The sequence below is a fragment of the Siphateles boraxobius genome, unplaced genomic scaffold (assembly GCF_051911475.1).
Source record: "Siphateles boraxobius isolate OS27281-9 unplaced genomic scaffold, OSU_SipBor_1 77, whole genome shotgun sequence".
Classification (NCBI taxonomy): Eukaryota; Metazoa; Chordata; class Actinopteri; order Cypriniformes; family Leuciscidae; genus Siphateles; species Siphateles boraxobius.
The window spans coordinates 15,723,892-15,749,104 of NW_027509205.1; the positions used below are offsets into that span (position 1 = coordinate 15,723,892).

The following is a 25,213-nucleotide window of genomic DNA, read 5'->3' on the forward strand; positions in this document are numbered from 1 at the left end:
AACATATTTATGCTTTAATAATACAAGCCACGTTAAAAATGAAAACTCATCATTAGCCATAGACGTTCAAGAAATCATTTTCCGCACTATTAGCCCATATATCAGCGCTAGAGCTAATGATAAACAAATAACCAAAGAGAGAGAAGAGCGCACCCTCCAGTGGTCATCATTACGGTCACGTCTTCTTTCTTTCTGCATCTGGTCTCAGGTCAGTTCCTGACAGTGGCATTACTCACGTCTCATTTCCTCAGCGTCTGCCCTCACCTGATCCTGGGTCAGTAGATCCTGCTGGTGTTAGTAACGTTCCATTTACCCCATGTGGCCTGACCTGATCTGGGGTCATCCACAGGTGGAGTTGCTCATGTCTTGTTTTCCTTTGGCTCTGATCTCTGGTCAGTGGGTCGGCGGGATTGATTGCGTATCGGTGATGAAATTGTGGTGTAATGAGGCAGAACTGCTTATTTTTTTCCACTGCAACTGCACTCAGCTACACAAACTAGAAATATCTTTCAGTTTTTATCAAGCCTTAGCAGCACCCTAGCAATGCCCTGGAAACCACCCAAAAGCAGCTGGCTATCTATTTATATTAATGTCTATGTGTTTTTGTCTGACTGAACAGCTACTAAAATACAGTCCAATTAAATTCAATGTGTCAGTTCATTTGAAATAACCGGTTAAAGGGGTCATGACATCCCAGTAAACACAGAACGTTCCCCTAACGTTCCCGAATGGTCCCATGAGGTTATTTTTTTGGGAACCAAACAAGAACGTTATAGGAACGTTCCATGTAGGTTATTTTTAGGTTCCATTTTTATAACGTAAGGAAAACGTTCCGGGAACGTTCCCCTAACGTTAAGGGAAAGTTCTAGGAACGTTCTGGGAACCAAAAACTAACGTTCCCAGAACCTAAATTTGTTTGCTGGGATGAGAAACCAAATTTGCCTTGATCTTTTGGTATATAAGAGATCTATGTACTATTAAAACTTCATGCAAGTTTCATAGCTTAAGACGTCCTCCCCATTATAAACGAAGCATTTATTTAATCAAGCTCTAACAGGATGTTCTAGATCCATGGTATGAAGTGACGTCACGGTGCGAAGTGACGTACCAGTCGTTTGCATATGGCGGCCTCCAGCGCAAGACATCTACCCCTCATGTCGCATCATCGCATGCGTTGTCGTGCAGCGAGTGGGTCTGTTTACAAGATGACTGCGATGCTACGCAGATGTGCTGTTCCTGTTTGAGTCTTTGAATACGCTGCCGAACGATCCAGACTTAAGGGAAAACAGTCGGATGCAGTTTATTTGCAGCATATGCAGCCCGCCAAAGCTTAATTTGAACGGTGAGTGATCAGATGAGTGTGACAGGGCATGTTACTGAAGAACGAGCAGAGAGAGAGAGAAAGCCCCGGCCGCGCGCGCGCCTTCAAACTCTCTCTCTCTCTCTCTCTCTCTCTCTCTCCCTCTCTCTCTCTCTCTCCCTCGCGCATTTGAATCAAAATCAATTGAGAATTGACACGATGGTAAAAGATCGGAAGACCGAAGTTTCACGTGGTGGAGCATTGTGATGATAAACGTTAATAATTTATGCATAAGCAGCACTGACGTTAGCCAATCATAACAGCGGGAGTTAACACTGAACTCTTAAAGGGGAAACACCTCCAAAACAGACTGTTTGAATCAGAGGTGAGAAACAGGGTGGGAAAAGGTCATAAATCACTAGGGGTGTCCCCGACTAAGGATTTTCATAGTCGAATCAGATTCGTCAAGTCCTGCCTATAGTCGACTAATAGTCGAATCATGTGTGTGGTGTTGGGGAGGGGGCGGGGCTTTAACATATTAAAGCCGGGATGTACAGAACATCACACAAAGATATAGAATCAAATGTATAAAAAGATTTTGGATCAATAAAACTAAGAAATAACATAAATAACTGCAGAAAGGCCGCACTGCAGATAGGATTTGCATTTCACATGCAAATTAAATCGGCTGAATTGCCTGTATGAGCATGCTCTAAGTATGCCTATAGCGCAACATCGATGCACTGAAAAATAATCAACAATTAAGAACACAATATTCATTTATAATAAATAAAAATACAAAACGAAATAAGTCAGAATCAAGCCACAAGAAGCAGAACAAATGTGTGCAAAATGCCTAAAGTGCAGGGGAACAAATATTCAAAACACAAGTCACAGATAGTTAAAGTAGATTACCCTGAGTGATCAATTAATAAAATAAAAATAAAGAAATTATTAAAATAACGAAAGTATGGCCAGGATTGTCAACTTTGTCTTTTTAACTGCAGAAACAACAATAAACGCTAAACTGGAGCGGCAGTCTTTTTAGCTAAACATGTTCACAGCAGGGGCGTAGAATTTAGAAATGTTAGAAGAATTTAGAAATGTTTTGAAATCACTTGTACCCATACCTGATCGAAAAAACAAAATCCAGTCTTTCACTCGGCCTGTGTCCGTTTGAGTCTTTTCAAATTGTGTGCGCGGATAAAATACATTCTAAAACGCTTAACGTGAAAAACGCGTACGGCTTTGTCCTAAAACTGTTATATTAAAAGATCAAATTCTGTACACACCTTATTAATAAAGCATACTATATAGCCTACAGAAAAGCAGATGAGCCCAGAATATGAACGCAGCGCGTTTTATTATAGGCTACGTTAAGCATTTTCCTCCCATAGAAAACCGTTAAAGAAAAAGCTTTAGGCCTACGTGACTTTCTATAGGAGAAACGCGTTGCGTTCATATTCTGGGTTCATCTGCTTATCTGCTCATAGAATGGTATCTTAAGGTGTGTAGCCTACCGTATACATACATTAAGCACGTAAAAGTGCCATTTAAGCGTTTTAAAAGCTTTTTTCACGTTAAGCATTTTAGAACGTCCCGAGGAAAACCAACCTGTTAACGTTGGCCGGCAGAAGTGCGATCATGGTTTTCCTGATGAAAATGAAAATCCAGCCTTGGAGAATATCCTTTCTGATGGTGTGCATTTAGATTTTCTTATCCCAGACATTTTTAAAGATTTAAATCCTGCTGACAAGACGCTCCTCTGTCGGTCACGGATCGAAAGTGAAACTTAAATCTGTCACGGGGTGTTTGGATTTATTCACGCTGCACGCACGTTACAAAATATTTATTAAAAGCTTCTTTCTTTGCACATTTTTATTGACAGCATTATCATAATAGGCTGTATATTAACGTATTGACAGAAAACGATACTCGGTTACTAAAGTAACCTCGGTTCTCTCTAGAGAGGGAACGAGTATTGCGTAAGTTTAGCTTACGCTACGGGAAAGATTCATCTTCTCGAGATACTGAAGCCAAAAAATTATCCTTAATTTTGTATACCTTGTCAACGCAGTGCAGCAGCTAGCAGACCTAGAGCAGGCCATCTCACGTGCTCATTGGCTGCCCTGCGGGCAACTGCTGCAGCCTACCAGTGAGCCCGGCGTGACGTCACGCCCAATGAAGGGCGCCCGCGCCTTTATAGCGCCACAGCCTATTTTAGCGTATAAAATAGGGGCTGTAGGCTGAATTCTCTGGTTTTTCGACGACTGAAGCGAAGTCGCTCGTGGCGCGAGCACGGCCGGTTACGCAATACTCGTTCCCTCTCTAGAGAGAACCGAGGTTACGTTAGTAACCGAGTATCGTTCTCTTACGAGAGGTTCTCTCGTATTGCGTAAGTTTAGCTTACGCTACGGGAACACTTTGTCAACGCCGTGCGCGCCAAGCATCCACATGAGACCCCGAGCTTGAGGGGAACCCCATAAGTGGAAAAAATAAGGTGGCCAGTCACGCGGGCCATCACTTGTACATAAGCACACATAGGGAATACAGAGCAGCGCGCCGGTCTGTATAGTCATATGGCACATACCCTACTTAGTGCAGCTCAACCAGGAGAGCTGAGTCATGAAAGTGATCTGAGCAGGAGATCTGGGCAGAATACACCTCTTTTTCAGACTGACAACAGTTTAGCCTGCAAGGCAGGAACTTCTAGGTTATAAAACCTGACAAAGGTAGACGGGGAGCTCCAGCCCGCCACTACACATATGTCATGGATAGAAATTCCACTGGACCATGCCCACGACGAGGCCACGCCTCTCGTGGAATGAGCCCTGATGCCCAGAGGGCATTGCAGACCTTTTGACGCGTAAGCTGCCGCTATAGCGTCCACTATCCATCTGGACAGGCTCTGTTTCGAGGAGGCAAGCCCCTTGGCGCGCCCACCAAACGAAACGAAAAGCTGTTCCGAACGCCTGAAGCAGGCGGAGCGCGTAATGTAAAATCTCAGCGCTCTGACAGGGCAGAGGAGATTCACATCACTTTCGCTGTCAGATGCTGGGAGAGCTGACAGCGAAATAACTTGCGCTCTGAATGGAGTGCCCATCACTTTAGGGACATAACCATGTCTAGGTCTGAGGATGACTTTAGAGTCATTTGGTCCGAACTCAAGACACGACGCGCTGACAGACAGCGCGTGCAGATCCCCTACACGTTTTACAGACGACAGTGCAGTCAGAAAAACGTTTTTTAGTGATAGATATTTCAACCCCACGGAGTCTAGTGGTTCAAATGGAAAAGCTTTCAGGGCCTCGAGGACCAATGAAACAACCCACATGGGAACCGACGGCGGGCGCGGCGGATTCATCCTTCTAGCTCCTCTAAGGAAGCGGATGACCAACTCATGTCTTCCCAGTGACTGGCCGTGCGTCGATTCCGCGAACGCTGCCACGGCCGCCACGTATACTTTGAGTGTGGATGGGGACCTTCCCTTATCCAACAGCTCTTGTAGGAAGGTGAGCAGCTGCGCCACCCCGCATGTCCGCGGGTCCAGACCTCTGTCGGTGCACCATCTAGAGAACACCGACCATTTAGACGCGTAGAGCCTTCTCGTGGAAGGGGCTCTAGACTGCGTGATCGTGTTCCTCACTCCTTCTGGCAGGGCAACGAGTACCCGTTGATCAACCATGCATGCAGAGACCAGCGCTCTGGATGGGGATGCCAGATCGTGCCGCGAGCCTGAGAGAGGAGATCTGCCCTCACCGGAATCGGCCACGGAGCTGTATGTGACAGCCGTGCCAGTTCCGGGAACCAAGTCTGATTCTCCCAACGCGGGGCTATGAGGAGCACCGAATGGCGCGTTTCCCTGATCCTCTTGATCACCTGTGGCAACAGAGAGACCGGAGGGAAAGCATATAGCGGGAGGCTGGGCCAAACCTGGGCCAGCGCGTCCTCATCCTTCGAGAAGAACGTCGGGCATTGAGCGTTGTCTTTTGACGCAAACAGGTCGACTTCCACTCTGCCGAATAGGCGCCACAGTTTCTGGACCGTTTGGGGGTGCAGGGACCATTCCCCTGGGGGAACATTGTCCCTGGACAGTTTGTCTGGGCCGTCGTTCAAATGGCCAGGCACATGCGCCGCCCTCAGCGAGCGCAGGTTCATCTGTGACCAAATAAGGAGGCGTTCCGTCAGATTGCATCTGTTTTCTGGATCTGACCCCGCCCTGACGGTTTACATAGGATACCACAGATGTGTTGTCCGAGCAGACAAGAACATGCTGGTCCTGTATGAACGGGAGGAAGCACTTCAGCGCGTTCTCGACCGCTATCATTTCCAGACAGTTTATGTGAAAACCCTTCTCCTGGTCTGACCACTGGCCAAAGGCCGGTCTGCCCTCGAACAGCGCGCCCCAACCCGAGTTGGACGCGTCTGTCGAGATGACCTTCCGATAAGAGATGGTTCCCATCATTACTCCCTGCTGGTACCAGTCGGCCACTAACCAGGGCTGCAGAGCTGTTATGCAGGTCTGAGTCACTCTGATTTTCTGGACGCCAGACACCCAGGCTCGGCGAGGCGCGCGAGCGTTCAACCAGCGTTGGAGCGGGCGCATGCGCAGTAGGCCCAGCTGGAGCACCGCTGCAGCTGATGCCATACAGCCCAACATCCTTTGAAATGTTTTCAAGGGGAGAAAGCTGCCCTTCTGGAAAGATGCGGCTAGGTGGCGAACACGGCGTGCGCGCTGTGTCGATAAACGAGCCGTCATGGTCACCGAGTCCAGTTCTATTCCTAAAAACGAAATTGACTGGCTGGGCAGTAATGAGCTCTTGGTCCAGTTGACCGTGAGACCCAAGCTTTCCAGATGACTGAGAAGCACTGTTCTGTGAGATAGTAGTTCTGTCTCTGACTGTGCCAATATCAGCCAATCGTCCAGATAGTTCATTATGCGCAGCCCCTGACTTCTCAGGGGGGCGAGCGCCGCGTCCATGCACTTTGTAAATGTACGGGGTGCCAGGGACAGGCCGAACGGCAGGACGGTGTATTGATATGCCTGACCGTCGAAGGCGAATCTCAAAAATTGCCTGTGACGGGGTACTATCTGAATCTGAAAATAGGCATCCTTCAGATCTAGAGAAATAAACCAGTCCCTCGGGCGAACGTGCGCGAGGATTTTCCTGGTCGTAAGCATTTTGAACGGTCTTTTTGCAAGCACTTTGTTCAAATATCTCAGATCTAGAATAGGTCTGAAGGCTCCGTCCTTCTTGGGTACGAGAAAATATCGGCTGTAAAAACCTGACTCGCTCAGAGAAGGCGGTACCTTTTCTATAGCCCCTTTGCACAGCAGCTTTGCTATTTCTGCGTGAAGTAGGTGTGCTACTTCCGCATTCACTATCGTCGCGGTCCGGGCTTGAAAGCGCGGGGGACGGCGAATGAATTGAAGTGTATAGGCCTGCTTTATTGTGCTCAACACCCATTCTGAGATCCCTGGGATAGTTTCCCACGCAGCTATGTGAGCCGCTAGGGGGCGAATGGCCTCCGGGTTCAGACCGCCGCCATTTGCGGGCTTGTGAAACTGAACTGGAGCCGAGAGTGTGGCGCGCGCGCTCTCAGTTCTGGGCAATGGCCGCTCGCTGACAGCCGGCTGACTTATGTGAGATGTCCCGATCATAAGGGATGGGGAACATACTTTTACCACACTTTGACGCGCGAGCAGCGCTCTGGGCGGAAGAGCTCTCTGTAAGTGTGAGCGCGCGCACGCGGGCACGAGACTTACAACTGTATCTGACGCCTCGATCATAATAGATGGGGAGCGCTTTATTAACGCCCTGTGTTTTGTGATAACACTTAAACGCGCAGGCGGGGCCCGGGGGGGAGGTTTGTGATAGCAAGCGTGAGCGCTCTCTGGCGGGCACGAGACTTACGTTCATAACCTGCTTCTTTGATCGTGTAACAGAGCGGGCAGATAGTGGGCACAGACCTGTGGACACATTTCTTACATTCAACACTCGAGCGGCTTTTCTGCGCTTTATGAGAGTGTGCTCTGTGAGTGACACGGGATTTGGGGTGCTTATGTGTAGGGGTGAACACTGGGGCGTGGGCACATTCACTACACTTAAAACACTGACGGCGTGAGCCGGACCAGACATTATACTCTTTTTGAGATTTCTCTGGGTCGCCGTGAAAACGGCGTTTGTGTGCAGGCGAGAGGGTGAATAAACCGGCTCGTTGGCTGCTAGTTGAACCACTGCAGTAGCCTGTTCGAAGGGGACTGACAGGGAAATGAACTTTGACGGCGGTCCGGCCGCAGCGGGACACGCGCGTCTTTTCTCTCTCGCTGTTAGGAGGGCTTCGCGTGCTCGGACTTCAGCGTGATTCTTTGCCGAGGCCCTCTGGGGGGCGGCGGTCTGTGACGGCTGTCTGAGCGCGATCTAGGGCGGCCGCCCTGACGTCGCCGCGAAGGCTGAGGCTGTGCTGGACGCTGGGTGCTGGTTCGCACAGGAGGCTGGCTTTGTCTCTCGCGCGTCTGTGGCAGAACTCGAGCGTTGCGGCAGGAAGAGGTTCATGGCCTGCGTGGTCTTTTGTACCACAGAGAAGCGGTCAACAATCCCGTTCACCGCTGGGCCGAAAAGACCAGTGGGGGAAAGCGGCGCGTTCAGAAAGGTGGCTCGCTCAGTTTCCCTCATATCCGCAAGCGTTAACCAGAGGTGCCTCTCCGTCACGGTCAACGCGGCCATGGCTCGTCCGATGGCTTGGGCTGCGGCTTTGGTGGCGCGGAGAGAGAGATCCGTCGCGCTTCTCAAATCCGTAACCGCAGCTGGGTCCCGGCCCTTCTCATCCCATTCATGGAGGAGGTCGACTTGCAGGATCTGAAGCACAGCCATCGAGTGTAGAGCAGACGCGGCCTGGCCGGAGGCGGCATAAGCGCGGCCGACCAAGGCGGAAGTGGCTCTGCAGGCTTTAGACGGGAGGGCTGACCGTGACCGCCATCTCGCGGAGGGCGGGCAAATATGCGCTGCTACCGCCTCTTCCACTGGGGGAATCGCTGTGTACCCTTTCTCGGCGGCGCCGTCCACTCGGGAGAGCGACGCGGAGGCCTGTGACTGAAGTCTAGCAGAAAACGGTGTATTCCATGACTTCGTCAGCTCCGCATGAAGTTCCGGCAGGAATGGAGCGGGCGTAGTTTCTGAAACTGCGCGGCGGCGACTTTGAAGGAAGCAGCCGTGGAGCCTGTTCGGCGCGGGTTCCTTCGGCAGCGACCACTCGAGCCCGAGACGGTCAACAGCTTGCGTCAGCAGGCGCATAAGTTCCGCGTCAGCTCCAGCGCGGGTACGGGTGGATTCCTGGATTGACGAGGAGGCGGAGTGAAGCGACCATTCCTCGCTGTCTGATGCCAGGATAGAGCAGCAGTCTCTTGTGACGTGTCCCTCGGACTCATCCTCCGAAGCGATGGCAGTGAGGCTCGCAAGCGGCAGCTGCGCGTCGGTGAGGAGAGGTGGGGAAGGCGAGAGCGAGGCTCGAGGGAAGTTCTCCGGCGAGCGCGTCGCTGTGGCCACCGGTTCCGGCTGTCTCAGGGAACGGCGCTTCTTTCTGCGCGGTCCCACAGGGGGCGGAGTGACTGCTGCGGTGTTGAAAGCTTCGAGTCGAGCCCGCAGGGTCGACAGCGGAAGCTCCTCACAGAGCTCGCAGCCCCCGGACGCGAGGGCGAGCTCTGCGTGTTCCAGGCCCAGGCAGAGAGCGCAGATCAGGTGGCGGTCTCCGGCGCTGAGCGGGGCTTTACACGAGCCACAGGAAGTGCGAGGCATCTTTAAAAAGACGCTCGCTGCTCTTTTAGAATAATAGCAAAAAAGGATACGTCGCCGGATAGCGTAGCTCGCACGGATGGCTGAAGGTGGCGAAGACGGCCGGCTTCCTCAGCGCTGTCCTAGGCTGGCTGTTCGCTGTTCGACGGCGGCGGTGGCTTCTCTCAAATCCAGCGATGCGAAGAGCTCGCTGAAGAGTCGAAAAATCAGAGAATTCAGCCTACAGCCCCTATTTTATATGCTGAGCCACGCCTATCTGGCGGGCTGTGACGCTATAAAGGCGCGGGCGCCCTTCATTGGGCGTGACGTCACGCCGGGCTCACTGGTAGGCTGCAGCAGTTGCCTGCAGGGCAGCCAATGAGCATGCGAGATGGCCTGCTCTAGGTCTGCTAGCTGCTGCACTGCGTTGACAAGGTATACAAAATTAAGGATAATTTTTTGGCTTCAGTATCTCGAGAAGATGAATCTTTCCCGTAGCGTAAGCTAAACTTACGCAATACGAGAGAACCTCTCGTAAGAGAACCAGTAGTTCTATGTGAAATCAGACATTGAGCACACTCATATAGCCAAAATGACATAATCCTCGTTTAATAACACATCTGCGAAGATTCGACCGTGAGATTGGTTGTCGAATCAGGCTCCTCCTATCGAAGCATCGAATCTTCGACTATTCGGGGTCACCCCTATAAATCAAATTTTTTTGTACAAAAAACTATAGTAATACTATAATTGCACCTAAGGGAACATAATAAAACAATACAAAAAACCATGTCATGACCCCTTTAAAAAAATAATTTTATATGTATGTGTATAGGCTAGCCTATATGGTTCCACTTTATTTCGATACTCTACTTAGTCCACGTAATCGACATTCTACTAACTAAAAGTAACTTTGCAACTCTCATTAGACTATTAGTAGACTGTAGTAGACTGTTGGGTTATGGATGGGTTATGCCTAGTTCACACTACACAACGTCGGCAGATCGCTGTGCTGTTTAGACTACATGACTTGCTCTGGGTCACACTATGTGACACTACATAAATGATCTGCAACAGGGGGTTACACACTACACGAGCTGACAACAACTCTGTCACACAACGACTCTATCCAGTCCCCAAACCACGTTTGTCACGAAAACACACGCGAGAAGTGGAATGGGAAATGACGCGAAATTGGAGTTGTCAATTTGAAAATGGACGCCGGGACAAACCCCGAAAAAAAACCCAATATGGGTGAAAGGATGGATAAGCACATGTGGGCAGCAGGGATTGTCTGTGCTACAGAGAGAGTTGGAGGTGATTATAAACATGTTTATAATGAAAAAGCAGCTGCCTGCTTGTGTTGTGGTTTGGCAACGATGGTTACAAATACAAAAGGCTTGTGTAATGTGATAACAAGCTGATCATTGGCTGTTGCTCGTCGCGACAAGTGACACCAAAGGCTATCGAGTCGGCCGACAGCTCCAGATATTCAGCATGCTAGATATTTGTCTGGTGTCGGCGAGGTGTCAGCGAGCGTTTTTGATGCGTCGTTTAGTATTTCACACATAAAGACTGGCAAGCGCGGATCACCGCAGATTTGCACGCGATTACAGCCCGACCTGTCGGCGAGCTCGTTAACTTGCAAATTGGGGTTAAAATCCTGTAGTGTGAACTAGGCATTTGTAGAATAAGTTGACTTGTAGTTGCCAAGTTACTTATTGAATAAGAATGTCAGATTAGTAAGCAAATATTAAGTGTGCAGTCTACTAATACGGTAATGACAGTTAGTTGACATGTAAGTTACAGTAGGCTACCTAGAGTTAGTAGAATGTCTAAAGTGGACTATCCCCCCCCCAATAATAACTGTCCTTGGGTGTATGATGTAGCTGCTAGAACTGAAAGGTTGTGTGGAATCACAGTAGCCTATAGTGAAGGTCTAGTAAGAACAGAGAGGGTTTGGTGCAAGTAGACACCTAAAACCTGATTGGATTATGAATTTTTGTCCCAGGAATACGCCCTACTTGGGTAAATCAAGTTACACAAATAACTTAGTCATAAAACATTTCCTAGTAATGCACATCTTGTCAATAGTTACGCCATGTCCATCGGTTGTCCTCCAGACAGCTCCTGTAATCCTGTGTTTATGCATTAGTGCTGGTAACAGTCAGCTTAGCTGTGCTGATAGGCTGTATGTGGTATCGACCGGCCCGGGTCCACCGGCCCTCTCTCCTCAAAGAACAGAACATCTCGCTGCAGAAAACAAGTAAATGTCTGTGCTGTCTGCCATTGACACAGCTCAGTGCTCTGGATCAATAACACCCCGTACCACTGTAATCCTGGCCTCTGAATTATACTAATCTCAGGTTAAATAATCTATATACAGCATCAGGAGGCTTGTAAAATTGTGTGGTTGTTGGTGCGTAACCAAAGCCTTATTAGGAAGATTAATTAGATGATAATTGGCACTGTATTTGTTGGCCAGTATAAAGATGCAGTACAATTTTGTTACAACAAAGGCACCGCAGGGATGTGGTTTAGTTGATGTGATAAATGATGTATGCATGAAGTGCGTTGTGGATTCCACAAAGCTGCATACAATCAATTACATTGATTTGCTCACAGACTGCCGTATTATCCCTTGTTTAAAGTATCATGTCTCACAATAGAATATTGTAATCTGAATTCTTAATGTGCTGTGCAGCTCTGTAAAAACATGTCAGTTCACCAATTAGATGCAAAGTCTCATCTAAACAATCATACCAAACCATGCTGGAGAGTAAGGAACTAAGGGTACGTATAAGCTAAGTTAAGTTTTTAAGTTTTAAGTTCTTAAGTTTTTCCTTTGTGTTTTCCGCATAAGGATCCGCGAACACGACAAAATATGTTGTATTCTGCTGCCAGGCCATTAGATGGCGATGAAACACTATAGATTGAACATGTAACTGTACGTTCACACCGCCGCCAACTTGAGCTTCCAAAGCTACCGGAAGTCATTCATTTTCAATGGAAGCTGGCTTCTCTCAGGTTCAAGGAGCGTCAAATCCATTGGTGTTGCGTTTTGAGCGTCAATCAGAAAGTTGAAAGTAGCTCAACTTTATGGTAATGAGATATGACACGGTTCAGCGGCAAGCAGCGGCAAAGCCAGCAACCAATCGGAATATAGACGTCCTCCGCGCTGGCTGATTCCGGAGAAACATACGATGTAAACTTTCGTTCCTGCCAAAACATTAGTTCAGAGAAAATGGAGGAGAAGCTAATAATCGCCGTTGCTGAGTTTCCTATCATTTATGATATGACGTTGTTTGCTTATTGGGACCAGTTACAAAAGAACGAGGCATGGGATAAAATAGCTGGGATAGTTTACATTTTTGTTCTTAAAGTTGAACTTATTTTAACTTGAATGATGCGTTTTTTTAAAAACGTTGTGACATGCGCGAGACGCGGCAAAAGACACGAAGCTCGAGCACACAGTCTATCTCATGTAACATTTCATGTTGTGACACTTCTCTTCTCCCTGCTACGTCAGAGTGACCAAAGCGTCAACAAGCTTCCCCGTATTTTTTGACAAGTCAGCGGCGGTGTGACCGTACAGTAAGCATGTGCATGATGTCATCGTCTTCAGAGGTTCGCGTTGTTATTGTTTACATGGAGATCGTTTTCAAAAACTTGCACTTTGAAACCCGTTTACAAAACTTTGCATCTTCAGCAACCCAAAATGCCACTGTCGTGTAAACATACAGCCAAAGCCCATAAAAAGTTTAAATTTTTTTTGTTGAAACCAGTGTCGTGTAAACGTACAGCCAAAACTCACAAAAAGGTTAAAATTTTTTGTTGAAACCAGTGTCGTGTAAACATTTACACAACACGGTTTTCAACAAAAAACGTAACTTTTGTTGCGTTTTGGCCGTTCATTTACATGACAAATGCATTTTGGGTGCCTGGAAACACAAAGTTTTGTAAACGGGTTTCAAAGTGCAAAGTGAAAACGGTATCCGTATAGACTAAACAATAAAAACACGAATCTCTGGAGACAATGACCTTATACACATGCGTATTACGTGTTCAGTCTATTGTGTTTCATCCAGTCTATGGTTTCATCGCCATCTAATGGCCTGGCAGCAGAATACAGTGTTTTTAGTCCTTTTCGCAGATCCGTGTGAACGGGGATCGTTTTGACAATGGTGGCATCTTTACGCGGAAAACTTAAAGAAAAAACTTCTCAGTTTTAAGCATATCGTTGTCGTGCAAACGTTCCCTTACACGAATCAGTCCAATCTGATCAATTTCAATTGCTGCACAAAACAATACACACTCTTGTCCCACCCACTTTTTAAAACAAAGTAATGCCGCTGTTTACATATATACTTTTAATATACATTAGCTACTTTCTGTTAGTAGCTTGCCTGTACTTTTACTACTTTGAAATGTAGCTTTCCATGCAGAAGCTACTCGTATATTAAAGTAGATATATTAAAGCAAATCCCCACACTGATGCTTCATGTTTGCAGCACAGAATAAGGAAGGTAGAAAGTGTGATGGAGAGGTACAGTGAGATAAATAATAAAACAAAGATCCTGCTGTTTTGTCTGAGAGTTCGCTTTAATGCACACACAAACGTGCACACCGAAACTTACTTCCCAATGTCAGCAGAGCTGCGCTTGGAGCTGCAACTTCTCTCTAATTAGTCCCAGGGCAAGCACTCGGAGCACTGAAAGAGATGGAAAGGTGAGAGAGAGGTGAGGGGGAGAAGAAGAGCGACTGCGCTGAGCTGAGCCTGGCCGCAGAAGGAGAAAGCAGAGGAAGTCAGAAGAGTGTGTAAGAGACTGAAACACATTATGTTACGTTGAGGAAACACTGCGGCTCTGTGCAGAACTTTTAGGCCACATCCCCGTCAGTTCAGTTTATATCAAAAATATGTACAGTAGCACTCTGCTGGCTCAAATCGCAAGGACATTTAAATCTAAAACCTAAACCGTTTTTTTAGGTCGATAGAGAAATCAGAAAACATGCATTGTTTAATAGATATCTTTCTATCTGACATAATTTCACAAGTTTGATTGCTCTGGTTTAGCCATCAAATAAATCATCAAAAACATATGAAACAAATCTCATCATAATATTAACACTTATTAACATATAATTAATTTAATCTTATCTATCAAATAATGTACATTTGTTTAAACTAAGTATTTAATTCAGTGTCTATTAAATGGAATTTAAAAAAAAATTGGTAACACTTTACGATAAGGTTTCATTTGTTAACATTAGTAAGTGTATTAAGTAACATAAACTAACCATGAGCAATACATTTGTTACTGCATTTGTTAGGTAATTGTTCATTGTTTATTCATGTTACTTCACAGTGCATTAACTAATGTTAACAAATACAACTTTTGATTTTAATAATGTTTTAGTAAATGTTTAAATTAACATTAACTAAGATTAATCAAATCTGTAGAAGTGCAGTTCAGTTATGAGTTCATCATGTTGACTAGTGTAGTTAACTACTGTTAACTAATGAAACCTTATTGTAAAGTGATACCACAATTTTTGTTAAACTTCCAAAAAATAAACATGATCTATATCATTATATTTAAAGAATAACAGTACAAGTGTGATATTGCTTTTTTACAGCAGTTTAATAATAAAGTTGATATTGAGTAATATAAATGATAGAAACAATTTTACATATTTTACTAAACATTATTATTATTATTATTTTATTTGTTTTAGCTGAACTTACGCAAACAGTTCCAAATGAAGCCACAACAGAGCTACTTCTGTTGTGGCTTCATTTGGAACTGTTTGCGTAAGTTGCACGCCTCTCCGAGCAACACAAAGTAGGTGGTTTCGTAATGTTTTGTTATGAATCCGTTTTGTAAATTAATCGGTTGAATTAATGATTCAATGGCTCACTCATTAAAAAAAAGGTGTGTTCAACATCAGCTGGCAGCTGCGGCTGGATGTAACCAAAGCCCGTCTACGGAAAGCCTGGCCACTCCCTGTTAAGCCCTATTGTACCGAATTTTGGTTATAGTTCCACCAGAGTTCCACTGGGTGGCGATCGTCCAAGTGCAAAATGATGGGAGTCTATGGGGCTAGTTTTGTCTCTTTCACCCGATTGCCGTTGAGAAATCTCAGATTTGAATGTAGGTTTTGCAAGTTCAACATGGGTTATAGGTCGAAAGTTGAATGAACGAGTACTCATGTCCTTTTGATTTCTTACAGGTTGAGTTGTTGTTGCCCATAACACGCTAGCATTCTGCTAATGGACGCTGATTGGTCAGTGAAGGACTGATTACGACCAGACATACCGCCTGATGGCATCGTGGCATCCGAAGTGGGACCAGAATGTTAAGGTGGACTTAACTCTTCTAGCACGTGTATTTACCTGTGTCAGCTGTGTTGTCGATGCCTCGAGAGAAAAGAAAGTGCAGAGCGCGAAAGCACCAAAGTGACTGAAGGATTGCCGTAAAGCAGTTCTCTGGTCGTACGATGTGTATGATGTTACAAATTTGCACCATACATATTTCTGTCTTGTTCTGTAGTATCTTAAAATATGCCTTTATTATTTCCTGTCTTAGCAGCTGAATCATTGTATTCCTTAGGGGTCGTGCATGTGTCTGCTAATATTCGTGTCACAGGAAAGAATTCACTAGCTGCACTGCCTACATGGAGTGAATGACCACATCATTAGAAGAGTTTTACAGAGAATGAGCTGAAAAGAGAGAATTTAGAATCAAACAAAGCCTTTCATGAATGAAATATGCTCCCTCAACACTGCCCATAGTCTGAAATACTTTTCAAATGGGGAAGTGGCATCATCTTCATACAGAGAATCAAGACTTAGGTGGAAAGTTTTGCACCATCAGAGGCTTCCTCCCCCTCAAATTTAGTCTGGTTAATTTATAAGACCTTTTTTTTTTCGAACCCAGAGAGACAGTCACACAAAATTCCACACTGCTGTCAAATAACTTTTCGTGGATTTCAAATTCACAGCATCTTCTTGTACTAAAGTTGGTGTTCCTATTGGTTCTTGATTTTGTTGTTGTAAGTCACACTGCAGGACTGTGCCTCAAAACTTCTGACACTGCCAGCATTTAATCTGAGGTCAAATTTGATCACAAAGATCATTAATCGGCTGTCTGTTAACATGTCAAAGACTGTAGATTTTAGCCTAGAATCAGAGGAATCTTTCAGGATTCACAAAGTTTGTGTTAGAGGCCAAATCATGGCCAAAATCATACAGTGTGCACATGGATTAAAACATTTTCCAGATTGTGCTACACAGTATTGAAGTTTGCATGCATTATAGATCGAAATGGCAGACTGTCAGTCCATTTTCAACAAAACAGCTATTGCTGACTGTCTATCAGTGGAAACAGTCTTAAAATCATAGAACATTTTAAGTCCTCTTTCATGTGAGAGATGCAACAGCATCTTATAATTTCCCCACATTTCTACGGGAGTGCATTATATTGATTCTGACATAATTTAGTGTGAAATTGCCTCAGCGATTGCATTGATTGATGATTTAGAGTATGCATCATCCTGGCTGCCATTTCTGTTTTTCAAGCAGATAGCAAAAAAAGAATAAAAGAAATGCGTATCGGCTTTGGTTTAACAAAACTGTGGCGCAAAGATTACTGCCGAAAAAGCGGAAGAGATTTTGGCCGCTCCAAACATAAGGATTTTTTTTTTAGCTCTGACCGCGGGTCGGTGAGAGGCCCTCATTACCAAAGACAAGTCATAATGGTCAAGTCAACGTCTCAGACCTCATTAGCGCATTGCCAGATAGACTCAATTAAAAATATGGCGATTCCACAGCTCTGTGGCTGACAGCGAGAACAGCTTCCTACCATGACAACCATTAGACCGAATCTAAAACAAGAACCCTCGAAATCACGACGAGCACCGACAGCAGTCACACTCTCAGGTCCGTTCATTGTTCAGATTTCACTCCATAATACGATCTTAGCACCTATTCTGACGGCTTCCACAGGTTCATGTATCATTTATGAAAAGAGAGAGAGCGAGCGAGAGAGAGAGAGAGAGAGAGAGAGAGAGAGAGACACGTTGAGGTTTGAATGAACATGAGGCTTTTCTAGAAGCTTCTTTCACTTTGTCAGTGTCACTGCTGCCTGTCTTACACCTAATTCACACCCTTATTCTCACCTTCAATTTGAAACACTTGCATAATGAGCATTCAAGTGCAGGCTGGGATCTTCAGACACGGCTTTGAATCCCTCTAGCTCTGTGTAAAACACGTCTACCATGCGCATTATTAGCCTTGTGCTCATGCTAGGTTTTGTGGTCAGTCACCACGAGACAAGATGCTTGCTAGAGGATATATTTTTAGCAAGCAGAATCAACTTTTCAACTACAATATCTGTGGCTCCAGCCGTCAACTTTAAACAAACCAGGCTGTGTGTATGTGTCCAGTGCCTTTTACCATAAGACGAATATGAACAAAGAAAACAATAGACATGATGGATGATGCAGCGAGGGTAATTATTTAAAACGCAGCAGCCCGACAGAGTAGCCAAAATAAAGGGCTGCCAAAGTGTGATAATTTTCATTCGTCTGAGGCTAAATTTTATAATTGTGCTGGACAAAATGTGTTGAGGGAAACATGCATAAGTTATATCATAAATCACTGTACCATTCATTTCTCTCTTGGTTTTCTTTTCTCCCAAACACATAACATACATGACAAAGCATAGTTTTGAATCTGACAGAATTTTATGATTAGGCTATTTTATTGAATGCATGCTTTTAGTACTATGGTTTCCCACACAAACAAAACTTGACAGTAGCTAATTAAACTTAGCAGAGCTAAGTAATCTAATTAACTTTTTTTTAATGACTTGTGGTGTAAGCAAAACGCAAGAAGTGTTTGTCCGATTCATTTTCCTGAATCAGTTTATTCTGAAGGTTCAATTGAATCTGTTTATTAAAAGATTCACTGATTTATTTAAATCTCTGTGCAACATGTTTCATCTTGCTTGTATATTAAAATATTTAACATAATGCTGCTGTCAGGGTTGTTGCAGGATACCGAAGACGAGGACAAGGGAACTGAAGTATAGTTGATTTATTTACAAACTAAACTTACAGGAACAGACAGAAACAAAGGAAACTCCAGGACTTCAAGAACACACAACCTTACATCGACGACGACCAACAAACACCGAGGGAAAACACAAGGCTTAAATGAACAGGGACTAATAGGATAATTAACAGAACAAAGGTGAAGAAACTGAACACAAACGAGGAGCGGGAAAACTAACAGGACTGAACCAAAATCACAAAGACGGGGGGGAACAAGATCTCAAAACAAACACATTGAAACATGACAGCTGCTGGTCATCGCTATGATTTATAGTTTTATTAAGAATTAATTGTGCTAGATAACTGACTGCAAAAAGAAAGTATAGCGTATAATATTTAAAATATGTTTTTAATATGTCTCTTTAATATGTAGCACTGTGCACTTTGTTTTAGTGAATCATTCATTTGGATGGTATATCTAAATGAATGAAATATAAAAGAAACAAAGCAGCCTCCTGAGCACTGAAAAGTTATTATATAGTGCTATTAATTAAAAAAAACATGTAATTAGCCAAGGGAAAAACAAAACATAACCTCCGCGTGAGGTGAGTGAGTGTATCAGAAAATAAATACATGACATAAAGAACGAAAGAGAGTGTCTAGTGCGAGTGTCTATCTCGGTCAGACAGATTGAGGTAATTCATTCTGTGTTTATAATGAATATAGAAGCAGACAAAGAAAGTTAGAGAAACATATGATCGGCAGGCGAGTGAAAAAAACAGAGACGTGGAAATATAAGATGAGGTAAAGAGAGAATCAGAGAGAGTAACACTTTACAATAAGGTTTCATTGGTTAAAATTAGTTAACTACTTCAGTTAACATGAACTAAGAATGAACAATCCTTTTATCTAATGAAATCTTATTGTAAAGTGTTACCAAAATTATTTATATCATATAGGTTTGGGATCATCTTTTAATATTTCTAGAGTGTCACATGATCCTTCAGATAGGCTATCATTCTAATATGCTGATTTGCTACTCCAGAAATATTTCGAATTATCAATCACGGCTCGACATTAACACTTGTCTGCTTGTCCGCTTGTCCCGACCCGACAAGTAGCCTGATTAAAACATCAATAACCAGTGAATCACTAAAATGAGAGAATGATTCTGATTGTAAATTTATTGTAAGTTGCGATCCATCGTGTATAATACATGTATTAGCTTACGGTAACAAGGTCCTGCTGTTGAGGCTCGGCTTAAAGGTGCAGATATTGCAATATGCAGATTGAATATATAAAAGCTGATTGAGCACTGATGAGAATATTGCTTCAGAAATTATATTTGCAACACACACACACACACATACACACACACACACACACACACACACAAATTATCCGGACAAGCAACTTTTTTAGTTGGAAAAGTGAATGACAGATTTACTTGTCCAAAGGACAAGCACATGAAAAGGCTTAATGTCAAGCCCTGTCAATGTTGAAAACAGTTGTGCGGCTTAATATTTTTGTGGAAACCATTGTGCATTTCTTCAGGATTCTTTGATCAATAGAACATTCAAAAGAACAATTTAATATGTATATGTGTGTATGTATATATATATATATATATATATATATATATATATATATATATATATATACATACACACATATTAAATTGTTCTTTTGAATGTTCTATATAGAGAGAGACACAGTAGTGCAGAGCTGATTGGCTGAAGTGGGGCTGGTGGTGGAAGAGGTGAGGTGAGCCCTTTCTTCCACATCACAGAAGAGTTGTAGTGAGGATGGCGAACGGCCATTTGTACAGCGGCAGGTGCGGGGACAAAATTAAAGAGCACAAAGAAAGAAGGGACCTGCCAGTACAGCGCTTCCTCTGAAAGATGAAAGGGAAAAATGAGTCTACCCGAAAGAGGAAATATGACTTGCCAGAGCGAATACATGCTGACTCCCAGTCGCTGTCAGATTGTGCAGATTCCACCATCCAGAATCCTCTGCAGCGGTGCATGTACCCTGCTGATAGCGCTAGCGGCGAGAGCTCTAAGTGTGTTTCTGTAGAGATGCTCCCATTATTTAAACAGAGCCGGTATAATGAGTAGAATGGAGAGGTAGAGAGAGAAATGACACTAGAACTTGGAGAAAGAGCTGGTGGGTGTTTAACTGAAGTCATACTGTTGGCTTATCACATGTGATAATACATTCTCACTTACACCACACTCCAAAACAATCCCACATTTTGAGCAAATCCAGGAACAAACCTTCTACTGGTGATGATAAATGTACCATGATAACCAGAGTTTCCACCAAAATGTATTCTCAGCTTCAAACGACCGCCCACACTGACCATCTGATCCACATTGCAACACATTTGGCATATGCTTTAGCCAAAGAAACTTACATTGCATTTAGAGTATACATTTTATCAGTTTATGCATTCCCTGCTCATCCTTGTTGCTTTTTACACAATTTGAAGGAGATCCCATGTTAATGTTTTACAGTAAATGGACTGCATTTATATAGCGCTTTAACAGACCCATGGCCACCAAAGCGCTTTACATATTGCCTCACACTCACCCATTCACGGCGGTGTCAGCCATGCAAGCGCCATCCAGCTCTTATATCTTCCATGTACATTGAACATATTATTCTTTGTAAGAAAGTAAATATGCTGTAATAAGTAATATAAAAATCTAAATCTAAATTGGAAAGCTTAAGGACCAAGCCCCTTTTATCTGATATAAATGAAAATCCCAAAGTTAGAACTTGACTTTTTGAATGGAGCTCTGCTTTCTATTTTTTCTTTTTTTTTCTTTTTATTAGGGATGCACCGATACCGATACCAGTATCGGTATCGGGCCCGATACCAAGCTCATGTACTTGTACTCGTACTCGTAAAAATACCCCGATACCAAAGACCGATACCTCACGTATATCCTTAGCTTATATTTCTTAATTCTTATGAGCACTCTTCCTGCAGTTATAGTGTTGCTAGATTTAATAGTACACTCTAATATTTCACTTTACACTTTCGGCTGTGATTACATTGTTACTCAGTGTTATGTTAAACATTTGTTCTGTGATTTCTTTGGCACTTTATGACAAATTTGATTGTCTTGTTGTCTGTGATTTCTTTAGAACTTTGACAACTTTGTGACAGGCAGGTAAAAATTACATTTATTATGTCCTTGGTTTTGCCCTTTGGAGGTTATTGGACACTGTGAAATTTGGGCTTTGAAAATTTGTGATAAGCACAATAAGAATGATTTATTTTTTTAAGTTTATTTAAGTTGTTGAAAATAAAGATGCTGATTTGTTCATTAGTCTCATTGTGTTGTTCTTAGAAAATTGCCACATAAAACGAGAAACCCCCCCAGTACAACAGGCATCGGTATCGGTATCGGCGAGTACCAGGAAAAAAATATCGGTACTCGTACTCGACCCTTAAAAAGTGGTATCGGTGCATCCCTACTTTTTATGTCAGAGTCAACCAAAGGTTACAGATAATGATGTTTCCATGCCATCCTCGGCTATCCATCTTATGGTCATAGCTCACCACACCTGAAAAAAAAAAAAAAGACAAAAGAAATCAATAGAAAGAAACTGTCAAAGACCCAGTGTCACAGATCCTTTGAGTCTCACTTCACAAGACCAGTGTACTGGGAAAGAAAAAAAAATTGGTGGCTGGAATTCCAATGCACTTGTTTGGAGCGAAAATAAACAGAAGGTGAAAAGGGCACGCTTGCTTCAGTTTCTGTTGATTTTGAATGCACATTTATTCATTATACAATACGACTGGGAGGTTAAGAGTCACATTAAAGAGCTATTAATGCAGTTGTGTAACTGTTAACTCTCTCCTCCCGAGTGTATGATACATTCATGAAATTCTCTCGCTGTCACACTCTCTCCGTCTCTCCTCCTTCTCATGCACAAGGTAATGCCACCGTCAGGATGTTTAATGCATGCATCATGGCACTAATTTGCTCGTCCATAATAAATGAGAGTGCTCACGTTCTCTCCTCCGTGTAGTACAGTAACATACTCCAGCTCAATGCATCATGGGCAGTCAGGGGAGAGGAGCCTGCATCAACGGTACTCGCTGGAGAACCGCGGCCCCAGGGCCCCCAGCGGCCCCCATACAGTCCGCCTGCCCTACATTATATGTCCTCTCATTATCCTAGGGCTTATTCATCACTATATGGCAGGGACGCCCGGTGGGACAGGAAGATCACTGCGAACCGAGGACAGAACGTCCTCTAGTAAAGGACTCATATGTGCAGTGATTTTACGCCTAATAGATGGTCGTACATTGATAAATGTCAGTTCCCCTCTGTCGAGTGCAGTCGGATTTTGATGTGTGGGATGATCCGTGAAACCGTCAAACTTTTCGTCAATGTGTTGAAAAAAATTTGACAGTGAGAGAGAGTCTCTGTATGTGCGCACTTTAAAGTATAGGAACAGGAGTGTGAAATAATAAGACTGTTATTTTGGGAAAGCTGACCTGTTTTAAAATACATAAATCATTACTTTAAATAGTAATGCAAGCGCATGTTATCTTCAAGCATGCACCTGAATCACTCCAACTAGCTCATTAGCCTCCTTAAAGTCAGCATGAATTGGCGTTCACAACCCATTTTACTTCCATAATATTATTTCTGAGTGAAACTGGGTATTCAGTTAGACAAGATGTTACATATCAAAATGGAGCCAGACCTAGTTTGCTAAAACAAAACCTAAACTGCTATTTTGCTATTGGTTGACATTATCCAACATCAGCAGAGAATGAAAGACAGAGCAGAGTAACTGGCTGAGTAACCAGAGTAACTGTTTGAGAACGCTTTGCTTTATGAAAGCGTTATTTCTTAATGTTCTCTGTGTGTTCAAGAATGTCTAGTTTTTTCTTGGTTATGCGAACAATAAGGAAACCGAATTTTAACATTCTTCAAATATTACTGGAATGTTATTTTGAATGTTCTCTGAATATTCTGAAACAAGTCGTATAATTAAAAAAATGGCCATCCAACCAAAACATTGAAGACAAAAATGCTCTATGAAAACAATGTTTAAATAATGTTTTTGTTTTGAACATGATTAAAGACCAGATAACTTTGAACGAACATTACATTAACATTACTTGAAGAACGTCTGTTCAGAACATTTCCAGTTTCATTGTTTGCTGGGACCATGCAATAACAAATAAAATTGGGTACATTTTTATTTCACATTGGAATGGAATTGATGCGCTACTGTCAAAGTACTTTGCATTTGTCATTTTCCACCTATTGCTAAAGGCCCTTGAATCTAATCAGACTGGCCAAGTCTGTTTGATTTGGTTCATATAGGCATTCGCTTACACGCAAATAAGGCAATTCCCCTCTGAGTTCACTGTAACCTTAGAAGATCAATGATTTAGTTATTGGCAAACTACATAGATTCCCCTTGGGCTAACCTGGTTCAACGAAATAAAGCCAAGTGATATTTTATAGATTTTTTTTAATACACCATCCATAGGCCTTTAAGTCACCTTATGAATCTCATTTTCTACTCATAAATAAGAAATGAAAAAGAATTCAAATTTAAATTTCGAGAGAATCATGGGCCACACATGGATATGACTGATGGCGGCATGTTTCTTTAGCTTTTTTGTTAATTATGCATGCAATACTGACAGTACGTCTCAAAAACTGCATTGTCTGATTGTGGTGCAGTTGGATCACATTTAAAAGTCATAAAATCATATGAAATCATTTCCCCCACATCTACAACAGCATGGAAATTAGAATAATAGGCCTACTCAAATTGACTGGGTGCTGGGTGAGAATCGCCAGAGATCTTGTAATTTGTTACGTTAACAATGTTTGTTCTTCCCTCGCTTTTATAGCCTTTTGCATGATTAGATTTAAGCAAGCTCACAGTGGACTATAAACAGGAAGTGAAATCCCTTTTAACCAGGAAGTCCTGTTGGCAGTTCACAGACTGGAAGGGCCTATGGTTTATCCACTGCAATCATTGCATGTGGAATAAGAAATGACTGTGAATTATTCTTATTCTTTATTGAATAACTTTTCTTTATTCTCATTCTTTATATAATTGCATTGCTTTTGGCCTATTGAGGAACATTTGTTACATAATGTTTGAATGAATTACCTTTAATTTACTTATGAGCATAGTCAACAACTTTACCTAGATAAACAATGTTGATTGTTGTACATTTGAAGGATTTTGATTAATGTACAATCACTCTTTACAAATGCTGTAACTCACTTTAAGATGGCTAAAATGCACAAATGTGTATAAAAAACAAGTTTCAAAACACTTTTATCTGTATCTTGGGACAGTATAGATGATCTTGTTGTTATTATTATTATTAATATGTAAAATATCAAATTATTTTGAAAATTATGAATATCAATGTCACTGTTCTGTTATGCAACTTTGTGGAGATATTTTTTCTTTTAGAAAGGTAATAAGAAGAGGTAGAAAATGAGATTTGCTGTAAAATGTAATGTTTAATAAAGCCTAGTATGTAAATTAAATTAAGCAAAACGAAAAAATATAAAGAAAACTGCAGAGGGACTTTTGTCTGAAACACTTCCTGAGGTGAAAGGTTATGTGTGGTTGGGGAGTACTGGATCTACTGACAGTGAGTTTCTGCTTGTTTTTGAAGGTCCATTGTGAAATGTCTGTGATGTTAAAGATTTCGTTATGTGACGAGATCAGTAGTAGCAGGGGTTTTTTTTTTTGTAATGGCTTCCTCCATCTTTCCTCCAAATTCATCTGTGGTGTTACTGGTTCCCAAAGGTGTAACATATTTTTAATCCTTCACTTATGCAGTATGATCTTGTATAGAATTCTAAAGAAGATATGGAATATTGTAAAGTACGTTTCATATATTCTTGATGAGATTCATTTTTGAAAGAAAAAATCAGATGGAAATGTCACTGCAATTATAGAACGACCCCATTGTGTTTTTAACACAAATGCTTCATATTTCACCTAATATCTTAGTGTATGTGAGTAATTGAATGTTACAAGAACATAAATGGAACAGACAAATAGATACTGCACTAAT

At 43.0% G+C, this 25,213-nt stretch overlaps 1 long non-coding RNA gene across 1 annotated transcript; it reads left to right on the plus strand.

The window, feature by feature from the left end:
- The first annotated feature begins 1,104 nt into the window (after window positions 1–1,104).
- Window positions 1,105–17,743, plus strand: LOC143725829 (uncharacterized). The gene is made up of 2 exons (XR_013198339.1): window positions 1,105–1,342; window positions 15,304–17,743. It is a non-coding gene; the product is annotated as an uncharacterized LOC143725829 (long non-coding RNA).
- Window positions 17,744–25,213: the final 7,470 nt, after the last annotated feature.